This window comes from Oncorhynchus clarkii, chromosome 5, assembly GCF_045791955.1.
Source record: "Oncorhynchus clarkii lewisi isolate Uvic-CL-2024 chromosome 5, UVic_Ocla_1.0, whole genome shotgun sequence".
Classification (NCBI taxonomy): domain Eukaryota; kingdom Metazoa; phylum Chordata; class Actinopteri; order Salmoniformes; family Salmonidae; genus Oncorhynchus; species Oncorhynchus clarkii.
In genome coordinates, this window is record NC_092151.1 from 58479039 (window position 1) to 58493680 (window position 14642).

Below are 14642 nucleotides of genomic sequence, written 5' to 3' on the forward strand. Positions count from 1 at the left end.
GCGTTTACAGTAGCAGTGGCACAGTACCAAAGTGGTTCTGGTTCCAAAACATTTGATGCCAAACTAAAGCCTTTTTGGAGTTTTGTTGTGACCCAGAAAGTTGTGTAGAAAATATCTTATTTCTCTCCAGAACCAAGTCTTGAGCCAAGACTTACAATGAGTTCACCACAACCCACCAGTTGGTCCAGGCCCACCATTTTGGAAAACACCTTACGAGGTCCCAACTCAGTCATCGGGTATGGGCGTATTACAGTTTCCATGGTAGATATACACCGGCCCGTCACAGTGGTAGTAGAGCTGGAACACGTCCCCGTATCCGTGCTCCCTCCACCAGGTGCACAGTTGGCAGTTCCAGCCGCAAGCCAGTGAATGGAAGAACCCTGGGTGTTCCATGCTGATCATGGTGAAGAACTCCTGGTCGCCCAGGTGACCCCTGAAGTGGTACTGGTCAGCCAGCAGGGACACGTTTCTGGGCTCCAGGAGCTAGTTGTAGCGGGCCGAGGTCCGTATGGCACCAGGTCCAGCAGCATCACGCCACTGTTGAAGCCCGGCAAGCCGTCCGCAGGAGGCTCACCCACACGGGACTGAGGGTTCTCTTTACGGTACTGCCAGAAGGTGTGTCTGAAGGGGACACAAAGGAAGGTTTAGAGAAATAACCATTGGTTGTTCAGTAAAGCAGGATGTTTAGAACAAGGTAGATAAAGCAATGTAGAGGTAGGTTGAGAGGTAGTGTAGAGAATATGTACTTTCCTTGTTGTGTGGGAGACCAAGAGATGGAACTGATGGCAAATTGGGAGCAAAAAGTTTGGCACAATTGCACCTGCACTTTAAGTCAATTAAAATATTAAAACTTATGGACCTCCGTCTCCACAAAGATATATGGTTTTGAGGGAGTAAAGTCTTGTTGACTGTTCCCCTAGTCCCCTGTGCAGGTTCTGGATTATTACCTCTGGAATCCATCTACTTTGGATTTACCTCGCTATTTGATTACCCTCACTGATTCTCCCTCTGCCCATTGAAGTTCGATCCCGCCTCCCCCTCCTTGTTCGCTGGCTGGCAAAACTACTAGGTCCTCTCCACTCTCTCGGATGGGGACCAGCCATCAATCTGTAAGTCTCCGCTCTCTCTTTGCTTTTGATCTGCTGGCAAGGGTTTTGTTTAAGTTTTGTTCTGTGGGTTCCTGCCGGTGCTGGCTAGTCTCGAGTTGACAGGCTCTGGCTTGGTGCTTATGCCGACCGGGGTGGTTGGCTAGGGCCTAGGCTAGCTAGCATGCTAAAATAACTAATGTTAGCTGGCTGGATAGCTTTCCGGGTTAGGATATCTAGAGAACATTCTTTGATAACTGGTTAGATGGCATTGAATCAAAGTTTTAATAAAATAAATGTGCACTATATACACAATAATATGTGGACACCCCTTCAAATTAATGGATTCGGCTATTTGAGCCAAACCTGTGGCTGACAGGTGAATAAGAATGAGCACAAAGCCATGCAATCTCCATGAACAAACATTGGCAGTAGAATGGCCTTATTGAAGAGCTCAGTGACTTTCATTGGATGCCACCTTTCCAACAAGTCAGTTTGTCAAATATCTGCCCTGCTAGAGCTGCCCTGGTCAACTAAGTTATGTTATTGTGAAGTGGAAACATCTTACGCATGTAGCACGTAAAAATTCCTCGGTTGCAAAAATCACTACAGAGTTCCAAACTTCCTCTGGAAGCAATGTCAGCACAATAACTGTTCGTCGAGAACTTAAAGAAATGGGGTTCTATGGCCGAGCAGCCGCAAATTGGACTAAAATCACCGTGCCTAATGTTGGCTGGAGGGGTGTAAAGCTCGCCGCCATTGGACTCTGGAGCCATTGGACTCTACAGACCTCATCCTCACATACAACACCTGTTCTGCCAGTCACATTCTGTTAAAGGTCCCCAAAGCACACACATCCCTGTGTCACTCTTCTTTTCAGTTCGTTGCAGCTAGCGACTGGAACAAGCTGAAACAAATCATTCAAACTGGACAGTTTTATCTCAATCTCTTCATTCAAAGACTCAATCATGGACACTCTTACTGACAGTTGTGGCTGCTTCGCGGGATGTATTGTCTCTATCTTCTTGCCCTTTGTGCTGCTGTCTGTGCCCAATAATGTTTGTGCCATGTTTTGTGCTGCTACCATGCTCTGTTGTCATGTGTCTTAGGTCACTCTTTATGTAGCGTTGTCTCTCTTATTGTGAATTGTGTTTTGTCCTCTATTTTTTATTTTTAATCCCAGCCCCCATCCCCGCAGGAGGCCTTTTGCCCTTTGTGGTAGGCTGTCATTGTAAATAATAATTTGTCCTTAACTGAATTGCCTAGTTAAATAAAGGTTAAATACAAATAAAATAAAAATGTTCTCTGGAGGGATTAATCATGCTTCACCATCTGACCATCCAATGGCCGAATCTGGGTTTGGCGGATACCAGGAGAACGCTACCTGCCCCAATGCTTAGTGCCAACTGTAAAGTTAGGTGGATGACAAATAATGGTCTGGGGCTGTTTTTCATGGTTCAGGCCACTTAGTTCCAGTGAAGGGAAATCTTAACGCTACAGCATACAATGACATTCTATACGATTCTGTGCTTCCAACTTTGTGGCAACAGTTTGGGGAAGGCCCTTTCCTGTTTCAGTATGGCAATGCCACCCAGCTGGACTCACCTGCTCCCGCCTTCTCCCATTGTGCTTCTTACAAACAAAGATGTGACTGGCTCAGCTGTTCTGGGGAACTACGCTAAGCTTCAATGTAAAATAATGTGACCAGTGAAATTTAGAACGCAATCTGGTTTATATTATAACATATTGCACAAGATGACTGCAGGCATCTACTTAAAAAGTAGCTACAAATATAAAAATGTATTTAAAAAATCTTCCCGTGGCTATTTCCAAATACCCGGTATACGGTATACCTGCCAAGCCTACTTTTGATGCGTATACTAATGCAAATCAATATGTTACATATAGTTACATCCCCCACCTTAAAAGTCCAGTGCAGTCAACATTCTGTTGTTCCTGTGTTTCATATCATATTGTACAACAGCTGATGAAACTAACACAGTAAAAGTTTTTAAAAAGGTGTTATTTCAAGATAATTGCTTGTTGAAAATACAATCTACACAGGACCTTCTACTGATGGCGCCATACTGTATGGCCGCCATTTTGTGATTCTTTTGGTGTTTATCTTTAGTTTTTTGGCAGTAAAATGTATCCACGATAATTTCTTATGATCAACAATCATTTTTGAACATCAGATCGTCAGTTACGAACCTCAATTTCGGCTTCAACTTTAACTCATCTACCTTGGGCTCTGTGTAATTCCGACCCAATTTTCTGCAGACCCAAATACCTATCGAGAGAGTTTTCAGCTGTTATTGTGACTGCTGTATATATTCCACCTAAGGACAAGAAAAACAACAAGCTGGCACTTAACGAACTGTACGAGGCTATGAACAAGCAGGAAACCATGCACCCAGAGGATGCTTTCCTTGTTGCCGGGCCCCCTTTATTTTTTTGCATCGCAGCCAACCCTGAGGCTATGGCTACGAACATGTACAAGAAGTCACAGGAGTGTGTCCTTGGTCCCCTTCTTTACACTCTCTTCACCCACGACTGTGTGGCCATGCATGACTCCAACACCATCATCAAGTTTAATGATGAGACAACGGTGGAAGGCCTGATCACCGGCGACGATGAGACAGCCAACAAGAAGGTGATCAGTGACCTGGCAGGGTGGTGCCAGGACACAAACCTCTCCCTCAACATCAGTAAAACAAGGGAGCTGATCGTGGACTACAGGAAACAGAGGGGGCGAGTACACCCCCGTCCACAACGCACCACTATAGAGGGTGGTGCGGACAACACAGTACATCACTGGCGCCGAACTCCCTGCCATCCAGGACGGTGTGAAAGGATGGCTGAAAAATTGTTAAAGAATCCAGCCAGCCAAGAAAGACAGTTCTTTCTGCTTCCTCACGGCAAGCGCTACTGGCGCAACAAGTCTGACACCAACAGGCTCCTCAACAGCTTCTACCCCTTCTACCCCTGCATTGACCCTTCCATTTTATTTCTATTTTTGCACTGACTACAGATCTGGGTTTGAGAGGTGCACAATTGGCCCAGCATCGTCCGAGTTAGGGGAGGGTTTGGCCGGCCGTGATGACCTTGTTCCATCACGCTCTTGCGACTCCTGTGGTGGGCTGGGAGCATGCATGCTGACACGGTCGCCAGTTGGAAGGTGTTTCCTACGACACATTGGTGCGGCTGGCTTCTCATTTAAGCGAGCAGTGTGTCAAGAAGCAGTGCGGCTTGGCAGGGTCGTGTTTCGGAGGACGCATGGCTCTCGACCTTCGCCTCTCCCGAGTCTGTACGGGAGTTGCAGCCACGGGACAAGCCTAACTATCAATTGGATATCATGAAATTGGGGATAAAAACAGCTAGTTTTAAGTTTTCCCCTCCCCACCCAGACAGTCCTAACAAAATTCTTGCTTGAGAATTTTTTTTTTGCTAAAAAGCCAATTTGGTCCATTTTAATTGAAAACTATTACAGTAAGTTAGTTCAATTGTAACCCAGACATGATTTAATATTGAGACACTTTAAGGACATTTTAACTAAATAAATACTTTGTCATGACGATATGGACAGATGGATATGTTCCAGATAAGTATACCATCTACTGGCTGATTTTGCGATCTGGAGTGCAGGTAATTGTTTTAAAAGCATTAAGAAACGTGATAGTTTGTTATTCCATATCTCCAGTGACGAGAACCTTAATAGAGCACAACAGGATGTCCTAATTTCACAGACAGACCACTTATAAGTTAAAACATTATTTTACCCACTCATTGAATTTAGGCTATGACCAAATTGACAAGAACAAATTGGCTAACCCCAGAGAGCTCTGATCTGAAGGGTATTTTCTATGAAAGGAGTAGCCTGCTTCCAGCATGCGGTGCTCTGCACTCCAAATCGAACAGAGGAATGTGAGGCCAGAAGTCTAGTAGTCTAACAGTGTGTTTGCTCAGCTGTGGTTACCCTCAGGGCCAGACTCCGACTCTCCACCATTTTGACACCACAGCACTCCCTTATGGTGACCGAGGGGCAGATGCAGTATGGATGGATTTAGGGGAGCTCAGGGTGGACTCAGGACAGAGTCATTTAGCCCTCCACACACTGCAGGCTTAGCCCTTTGCAGCGTGCGAGAGTGAATAACACATACCTGCCGAGGAGGCCTGTCTCTCACAAGCAGCAGCTCATGCAGGTGTAGCAGTATAACTTTAGACCGTCCCCTCACCCATACCCGGGCGTGAACGAGGGACCCTCTGCACACATCAACAACAGTCACCCACGAAGCATCGTTACCCATCGCTCCACAAAAGCCTCAGCCCTTGCAGAGCAAGGGGAACCACTACTTCAAGGTCTCAGAGCAAGTGACGTCACCGATTGAAACGCTATTTAGCGCGCACCACCGCTAACTAGCTAGCCGTTTCACATCCGTTACACTCACCCCCCTTTTGACCTCCTTTTTCCGCAGCAACCTGTGATCCCGGTCAACAGCATCAATGTAATAGTATAACTTTAGACCGTCCCCTCACCCATACCCGGGCGCGAACCAGGGACCCTCTGTACACATCAACAACAGTCACCCGTGAAGCATCGTTACCCATTGCTCCACAAAAGCCGGGGCCCTGGCAGAGCAAGGGGAACCACTACTTCAAGGTCTCAGAGCAAGTGACTTCACCGATTGAAACGCTATTTTGCGCGCACCAGAAGACATCCGTTACACAGGAAATCCACAGAAGGCTCTACAACCATTCAGAAGATGGTTTGCAAAAGCCCTGTCAAAACACAGGCAAGGTGAAAAACTCATCCTTCCCTCTCTTTGTCTTTCCATCTCAAAGAGGACTTTGTGGACTGAAATTCATTGAAGCCTATTCTCAAGGATAGTGCAGTCAACTCAGTGTCTACAGTCAGAAAACAATGGTCTCCCAGTAGAGAAGCTCTGCCCGACTCTCCTTGACTGCTGTGGAGAGGCTCAGGCAGTGTCAAGGAAGACTTTTATCCACATGCCTCCAATTCAGAGAAACTCCCTCCTCTACTTGAGGGCCTTTGGAGCTGAAAGCTGTCCAGGTAAACAACCAGGAGATCGCAACCACATCTCAAAGTCCTCCTGGAATTAACTCCTGCTCTTTGAAGCCCCGGGAGGCAACTGCAATGTTACGCCTTCTGCTTTTTATCTGTGTAACCTCCACTCAGGACTTTAGCTTGAAAAGCCACAAGAACAAGAAAACTTAAAAGAAACATGGAGAACTGAAAGCTTAACCTTTTGCTTTGTCTCCACTACCTGATTGGGTGAACTGAGAGTTTCTGAGTTACAGTACTACATCTCCATCCCATGGGTTGTCTTTAAAGTGCAACAGGTTAACTTGTGAACTCTACCAAGAAATAGTAATCACAGTAATACAATGACTGAATCCTTTTAAATCAAAGGATCAAAGTTGTGATGCTTGAAAGAAAGAGGACAATGAATTTGCAGGGCCACCACCTTTGCCTGGAGAAAGTTAAAATACATAATGACCTTGTCAACAATCTTTGCCGCCCAAAGCGTCCTCCGCTATGAGATGATGATCTAAAAGCCGGAATACGAAAGGTGAACCATCACAATTAACAGCCGAAGCACATGAACAAAATCTTTCAGCTCAGAGTTTCTACTGGGGTCAAATGTCAACCTACCAACGCAGTGTTTGTCCCTTTTTAAAATGCTTCTTGGAGTCATTTATCTTTGGGCATCATGTGTCAACAAAACAAGGGAAAGCGTAGGTGTTTTGGTGAAAATGTTCTGGCCTGATGGTTTTCACGTCTTATTTATGAGAAAGCCCTTGTTGTGCCTCAATCCAGATCTTGGAAAGCATCCATCTCTCCTAAGTTTAGTTAGGCAGAGTGCTACGTGCACTCAGCCACATATTTGTGCCCTCTGCAATCGGCTAGGGCAACACTGACACAGCCTTTCCCATGGCTGTTTTGAGGCCAGGCTTTACGTTGAATAGGAAGCCATCTTACAGACGGAGGATAAGCGGCACTAAGACTGCAGTGGAGGAAAACCCTGGCCTATACCGAGCTAGGGTCAAGGTGAGGAGTGAACTATGATGGGGAAGTACACTCTCCTACATATGTATTCGGGCAGTGATGCTAACATTTTAAATTTGGCCCTCTACTCCAGCATTTTGAATTTGAGATTAATGTTTAATGAGGCGACAGTACAGAATGTAAACTTTAGGAATGAAAGCACTTTGTACTGTATATCTAGTCCCCCCCATGTGAAGATGTTCTAAGTATTTGGACAAATTTCACTTTGTGTATTAAAGTAGTCTAAAATGTTGTATTTGGTCTCAATCCTTGCACACAATGACTACATCAAGCTTGTGACTCCACAAACGTGTTGGATGCATTTACAGCTTGTTTTGGTTGTGTTTCGGATAATGTTTTGTCCAACAAGAAGTAAATGGTGTATAATGTACTGTGTCATTTTGGAGTCACTTTTATTGTAAGTAAGAATATAACATGTTTAAACACGGACAAGAATGTGGACGCTACCATGATTATGGATAATAATATATGAATTGTGAATGATGATGAGCGAAGGAAGTTTGAGGGACAAAGATCACACCCCCAAAAATGCTAATCTCCTCCACTCTTTGTAATGTTGAGAGGTGCATGCTGCTTTGTGGAAGCCTCACTCATCATTATTCATGATTTTGCTAAATCATGGAATTCTCAGGGTTGACTTTAAGTGTTCAAAAACGTCTTATCTACTCAGAAAGAAAATGACTCCAGTCATCATTCACTTCCTATTGGGCAAAACAGTTTGCAGAGTCACAAGCTTGATGTAGTCATTGCGTGCTAGGAATATGGGAACAAATACTAAACTTGACTACTTTTGTACACTATAAGTGGTATTTGTCCAAATACTTGACATCTTCAAATGGGGGGACTAGATCTATATTTCTAAACGGTAAATCAACATCTAACAAAAGGTCACAAAACAAGGAGACATTTTGATCTCAAATCCAAAATGATAGAGTATAGAGCCAAATAAAAAATGTTTTGCGTCAGTGTCCAAATACATACGTAGGGGAGTGTACAGCGTGGGGTTAGGGTTGGATAAAATTCTATCTTGGTGGCTGACTCAAAATGTCCACAGGGTAACATACATAAACACACACCCACAAGTATGCAGTACATGCACTTCTGTCCACTTAAGTAATTCCAATCCTCTGATGATAAAAGAGGGAAATTGCAATGTGAAAATGACTAATTTTAAAGTTCTCATGTTCAAGGACATACAGTACCAGTCAAAAGTTTGGACACACCTACTCAAAAAGTTTTTCTTTATTTTTACTATTTTCTACATTGTAGAATAATAGTGAAGACATAAAAACTATGAAATAACACATATGGAATCATGTAGTAAGCAAAGAAAGTGTTAAACAAAATATATTTTATATTTGAGATTCCTCAAAGTAGCCACCCTTGCCTTGAAAGCTTTGCACACTCGTGGTATTCTCCCAACCAGCTTCATTAGGTAGTCACCTGGAATGCATTTCAATTACCAGGTGTGCCTTGTTAAAAGGACATTTGTGGAATTTCTTTCCTTCTTAGTGCGTTTGAGCCAATCAGTTGTGTTGTGACAAGGTAGGGGAGGTATACAGAAGATAGCCCTATTTGGTAAAAGTCAATTTTATAGCAAGAACAGCTCAAATAAGCAAAGAGAAACGACAGTCCATCATTTATTTCTTAAAGTAAGTTCAGTCAATCTGGAAAATGTCAAGAACTGCAAAAGTTGCAAAAACCATCAAGCGCTATGATTGAACTTTCTCTCATGAGGACCGCCACAGGAAAGAAAGGCCCAGAGACCAAATTTGAGATTTTTGGTTCCAACCGCTGTGTCTTTGTGAGACGCAGAGTAGGTGAACGGATGATTTTCGCATGTGTGGTTCCCACCTTGAAGCATGGAGGAGGTGGTGTGATGTGGTGGTGCTTTGCTGGTGACACTGTCAGTGATTTATTTAGAATTCAAGGCCCACAACCAGCATGGATACCACAGCATTCTGCAGCGATACACCATCCCATCTGGTTTGCACTTAGTGGGAATATAATTTGTTTTTCAACAGGACAATGACCCAACACACCTCCAGGCTGTGTAAGGGCTATTTGAGCAAGAAGGAGAGTGATGGAGTGTTGCATCAGATGACCTGGCCTCCGAAATCACCTGCCCTTAACCCAATTGAGATGGTTTGGGATGAGATGGACTTCAGAGTGAAGGAAAAGCAGCCAACAAAAGCTCAGCATATGTGGAAACTCCTTCAAGACTGTTGGAAAAGCATTCCAGGTGAAGCTAGTTGAGAGAATGCCAAGAATGTACAACACTGTCATGAAGGCAAAGGGTGGCTACTTTGAAGAATCTCAAATAGAAACTACAGTATATTACGACTTATTTAACACTTTTTTGGTTCCATTTGTGTTATTTCCTAGTTGAGATGTCCTCACTATTATTCTACAATGTAGAAAATCATCAAAATAAAGAACAACCCTTGAATGAATAGGCGTGTCCAAACTTTTGACTGGTACTGTAGACAAAAGTCGAGTTAACATGTTCCCTTACAGGAATTGAACACCAAAAGAAAAACTCTGCTCAGGCCCATCCATCTACATCAATCGAGCGAAACATGCATGAAACTATTTCCAATAAAAGCTTTACAGAAGAGCCCAGAAGGAACTGTTCAAAAGGGAACAGCATGGTTAATTAATGTGCCAAAACACGCGTTTACAATTACAAGTGTACCAGAACATTTCACCACTCACTTCTCCATGTCAAATAGTTCTCTGCTGTTTTTCAGCCCAAAATCTAAAAGCAACAGATAAACCAGGATTCAATATTTGATCAAAATGAACTCGATGCATGTAGATGAGGGGGTATAGGCAACGAATATGTAACCAATTCACATGAGGCCAAAAGGGTCTGGGTGTTGGACTTAATGGCTGAATTGTCATTCTTTGCCTTTGAGACCATAGTACACTACTTGGTACATGAAGTAGGTCAAGATTCTGAACAGTCCGCTGTCGGCGCTCTCATCTGCTGTTTCTTTGTGAGCTCACAGGAAGACACCAGGCTGTGACGTGAAGCCTCTCAAAAACAGTAGCATGACAGAACGTCAGGGATGATCTGTAACGCTCCTCATTCAAATCTTGCCTCCACATTTTTCAGAGCACGGGAACAACCAGATCTCACAGAGCAGATTAAACATGTTGAGTCAGAGATGGGGTATACTATTTTTACAGAGAAAAAAAAAAACGCTTGTTCTCTGCATTGCATTGCTGTTCGGCAGATTGTGCAGGTATAGCAAAGAGTGTTTCAATAAGGAGAAAGAAATGGGGATATAGTCAGAATATAAAAAGAGTTGGAACTTGGCATGTGAAAACTTCCACTTAATAAAACATTCACGCTATATTCCCAACCAATTATCCTTTGACAACGTGAAGCATGAAAACAGAACACCCTCAAAATAAATAATTCAGATTTTGATTTATCCAGAAAAAGGCCAAAGGGGTATGTAATAAGAAACTACTTGGCCGGTGGAAACATCAGCCTACACCTCATACGCATTCACATTAAATTATGTACCAACCCCCTCATAAGGAAATTACACCATGGTACAAAAATAACCCCTCGACCACAAACAAAGCATGAGTCTATGTCATCAAATCACATAGGCCTACAGTATGTGTATTACAGGTAGGAAAACAGTATTAAGACCAATCAGAAGCTAATGATTACAGCACTCACGATGACCTTGGTAGTGAAAATTTTCAGGAAATGACACGAGATAAGAATGCTGTTCAATGACTACAGCTCAGCATTCAACACCACAGTACCCTCCAAGCTCATCATTAAGCTTGAGGCCCTGGGTCTCAACCCCGCCCTGTGCAATTGGGTCCTGGACATTGACGGGACTCCCCCAGGTGGTGAAGTTAGGAAACAACACCTTCACTTCACCGATCCTCAACACTGGGGCCCCACAAGGGTACGTGCTCAGCCCCCTCTTGTACTCCTTGTTCACCCATGACTGCGTGGTCATGCACACCTCCAACTCAATCAGGTTTGCAGACGACAACAGTAGTGGGCTTGATTACAAACAATGAGACAGCCTACAGGGGGGAGGTGAGAGCACTCGGAACGTGCTATCAGGAAAACAACCTCTCACTCAACGTCAACAAAACAAAAGAGATGACTGTGGACTTCAGGAAACAGCAGAGGGAGCAAAACCCATATCCACATCGACGAGACAGTAGTGGAGAGGTGGAAAGTTAAGTTCCTCGGCATACACATCACAGACAAACTGAACTGGTCCACCCACACAGACAGTGTGGTGAAGAAGGCACAACAGTGCCTCTTTAACATCAACTTGTCACCTAAAACCTTGACAAACTTTTACAGATGCACAATTGAGAGCATCCTGTCGGCTGTATTACCGCCTGGTACGGCAACTGCACAGCCCTCAAAAGCAAGGCTCTCCAGAAGGTGGTGCGGTCTGCACAACGCATCACCGGCGGCAAACTACCTGCCCTCAAGGACACCTACACCACCCGATGTCACAGGAAGGCCATAAAGATCAAGGACAACAACCACCCGAGCCACTGCCTGATTCCATCCCTTTAGATTGGTGTGTATTAGGTAGTTGTTGTGGAATTGTTAGATTACTTGTTAGATATTACTCAACTGACAGAACTAGAAGCACAAGCATTTCGCTACACTCGCATTAATATCTGCTAACCATGTGTATGTGACCAATAAAATGTGATAAATGGCCCATAATTGAGCTCAATCAGTATTACTTTCTAACAGGCTTTTACCAGGATGTCTTCTTACTCCAGATCTCCCCTGTCAAACTAAGGTTGTTTTTACAAAGAAGCCCAATTCTGATCTTTTTTTTTCACGAATTGGTCTTTTGACCTATCAGATCAGCTCTGAAAAAATCTGATGTGAAGAGATCCAATGCGATTGGTCAAAAGACCAATTCGTGGAACAAATGTCAGAATAGGGCTGTCTGTGTAAACACAGCTTAAGTTGACTATGGCGGTGGAAGTAAACCAGATCTTGCTGCAACCAGTAAGTAAACCAGACAGGTGCACTGGTTTATAGTTATTGTCTCTGGTACACAGTGGTCTGGCTGTACATCCAGGTGTTACGTAAGCAGGGCTACTGGGCTTTAAAACATTAAGGATGAGACAGGAAGAACATGTTTTCCAGTAATTACATTTTCATTGGAGGGACGTGTTGTGAATGAGGACGTGGAGGGCTGTGCACTCCTGCATAATGCGTTTTCTGTTAGCAACAAACAAGATGAGGAGCAGAGAGCCTTCTCGGCCCTCTCACTCAGCACGGAGATCACCCGAGGTAGTTACACAAACAAACCAGTATTCATTCACAAACCCCTTTGCATGCATGCACACAAACTATTTATATTTTTGCATGAACATACAAAGGTGTACAACAGCAGAAAGCGAACTGTATGAGTATGATGCTAATATTCCTAGCGTATCTGTAATACTGGAAAACATTCCACAATCACATCATTAACGTTTGCTGCCTGCTGTCGTTACTTAGCATTTAAGGGCTGGCAGCAGTTAAATCCTACAAAATAGTTGATATTCAACAAGACAAATTGCTTTTGGGATTAAGCAGATTTATTACAATTAAATTCAAGACAGTTTTTTTGGCCAAAAAACCTTGGGCCTTTGTCTGACAAACTAAATACACTGTGCTGAAAAACATTTGATTTCCTCCCCAAAAAGCCGTCACCCATTTTCTTGTCCCCTTTTCTTCCCACAACTTTAGCTGACTTGTTTTACTGATTCTACTTCAGCCTGTTGAGTTATGCTGCCACTACGACTTGGACAAACACATCATCGCTGCCTGGGAACACAAACAGGTCAGGATTGGAAAAATACTGGGTCTTGACGTAGGTCCTCGTGGGATACGGTAAACCCTTCAAGAGGCTAGTATGACTGTGTGCAGTAAGTTATGTGGACACTTGTCTGTTTGTGTACATCCAGGAACAGATAACATTAAGGGGGGGGTTCCCCCAGTGAGTGGCAACAGTGGCAGGTCTACGGTGGGAGAAGAGGCCGGGATCTGTTTGGAGAAACTGGAGCCCTCTGCGACATGCCAAGAATGCTGGGGTTCCCCTGAAATATAAACCCTCCCTCTGCTCTGGCCCAGGCAGACAGCATCTCTACTGGAAAAACACTGCATTGAGACACAGCGTTAGGATGATACAGTGAGGGGAAAAAAGTATTTGATCCCGTGCTGATTTTGTACGTTTGCCCACTGACAAAGAAATGATCAGTCTATAATTTTAATGGTAGGTTTATTTCCCTCATTAAAATGCAAATCAATTCATAACATTTTTGACATGCGTTTTTCTGGATTTTTGTTGTTGTTATTCTGTCTCTCACTGTTCAAATAAACCTACCATTAAAATTATAGACTGATAATTTCTTTGTCAGTGGGCAAACGTACACAATCGTACAAAATTTTCCTCACTATAACCTCTCTATGTGAACACTAGTGTAACCCGGAAAGAGGACCAGAGAGGCGAGCACAGGATAGACAGGGCTGGTGTCTTCACTTCCATGGGGTACAGACAAGGGACGACATACATGAGAGACGAGGGGACATGAGTGACACAAAAAACACTTTATACACTATATACAAAACATCCACCAGAACCGATGTCTTTCCAGATGTCTTCAACAACAGACTGCATGAGTACACAGTGACCAGATACAGTGTGGCATGAACTGCCATACAAAGCCTATACAAGTTGTGTTTATTTCACTGGAGACTTGCAGAATCCATTTTGTTTTTGTTGAGGAATGTGGTTTAGTGACTCAGGAGTGAAAAGTGCTCTGTAGTGTAAAATGGTACTTAAACCAGCCAATTTACATTCATGCAAATGTATGGGTAATGGGTTTCTGCTAAGAGTAAAATAATGAGCAGTAAACAAAAAACATGAATCTAGTCTTACACAACCTTCTGGAGAGTGAATATTGAGGGAAAAAGCTTCTCTTTAAAGTGTGCGCAAGATTGATGATATGCAAGTCCAGTTAAATTGGATACTTTCTCAGTCTTCCTCTTTTCAAAGTCTTGCTGAGATGAATTTGCTCCGGATGTGGTGAAAAGTAGCAACATTTCCTGCTCTAGACAGACTCCCCTCTGACACTTGGGTGAATATGAGCAGAGAGATCCTGTGTACTTCTACTACTCAAAAACTGCATAGAATGTTCTATGAAAAGTGCTGTATGTAATAGGTACAGCACACACTGCCCCATCCATCTCCATAGCATTTGTACTCAAAAAAGGTGGAATCAAAAGTGAGAGGGGTTAAACAGCAAAACAGGCCTAAGTCTACAATGCTAGAGATGCAAACACTCAAACTCTCTCCATCTTCATTTCATATACACTTGCTCACACACATTCACACTACCTCTAAAATCCTAGACTTGTTTGTTTACAGCAGTAAGCAGCTGCTCCACAACCCCTTCCTGTGAGCATG

At 43.5% G+C, this 14642-nt stretch overlaps 1 pseudogene; it reads right to left on the reverse strand.

Annotated features, from left to right (window-relative positions):
• Positions 1-225: 225 nt before the first annotated feature.
• Positions 226-14642, reverse strand: part of LOC139409726 (xyloside xylosyltransferase 1-like) — a 61744-nt pseudogene continuing 47327 nt past the window's right edge.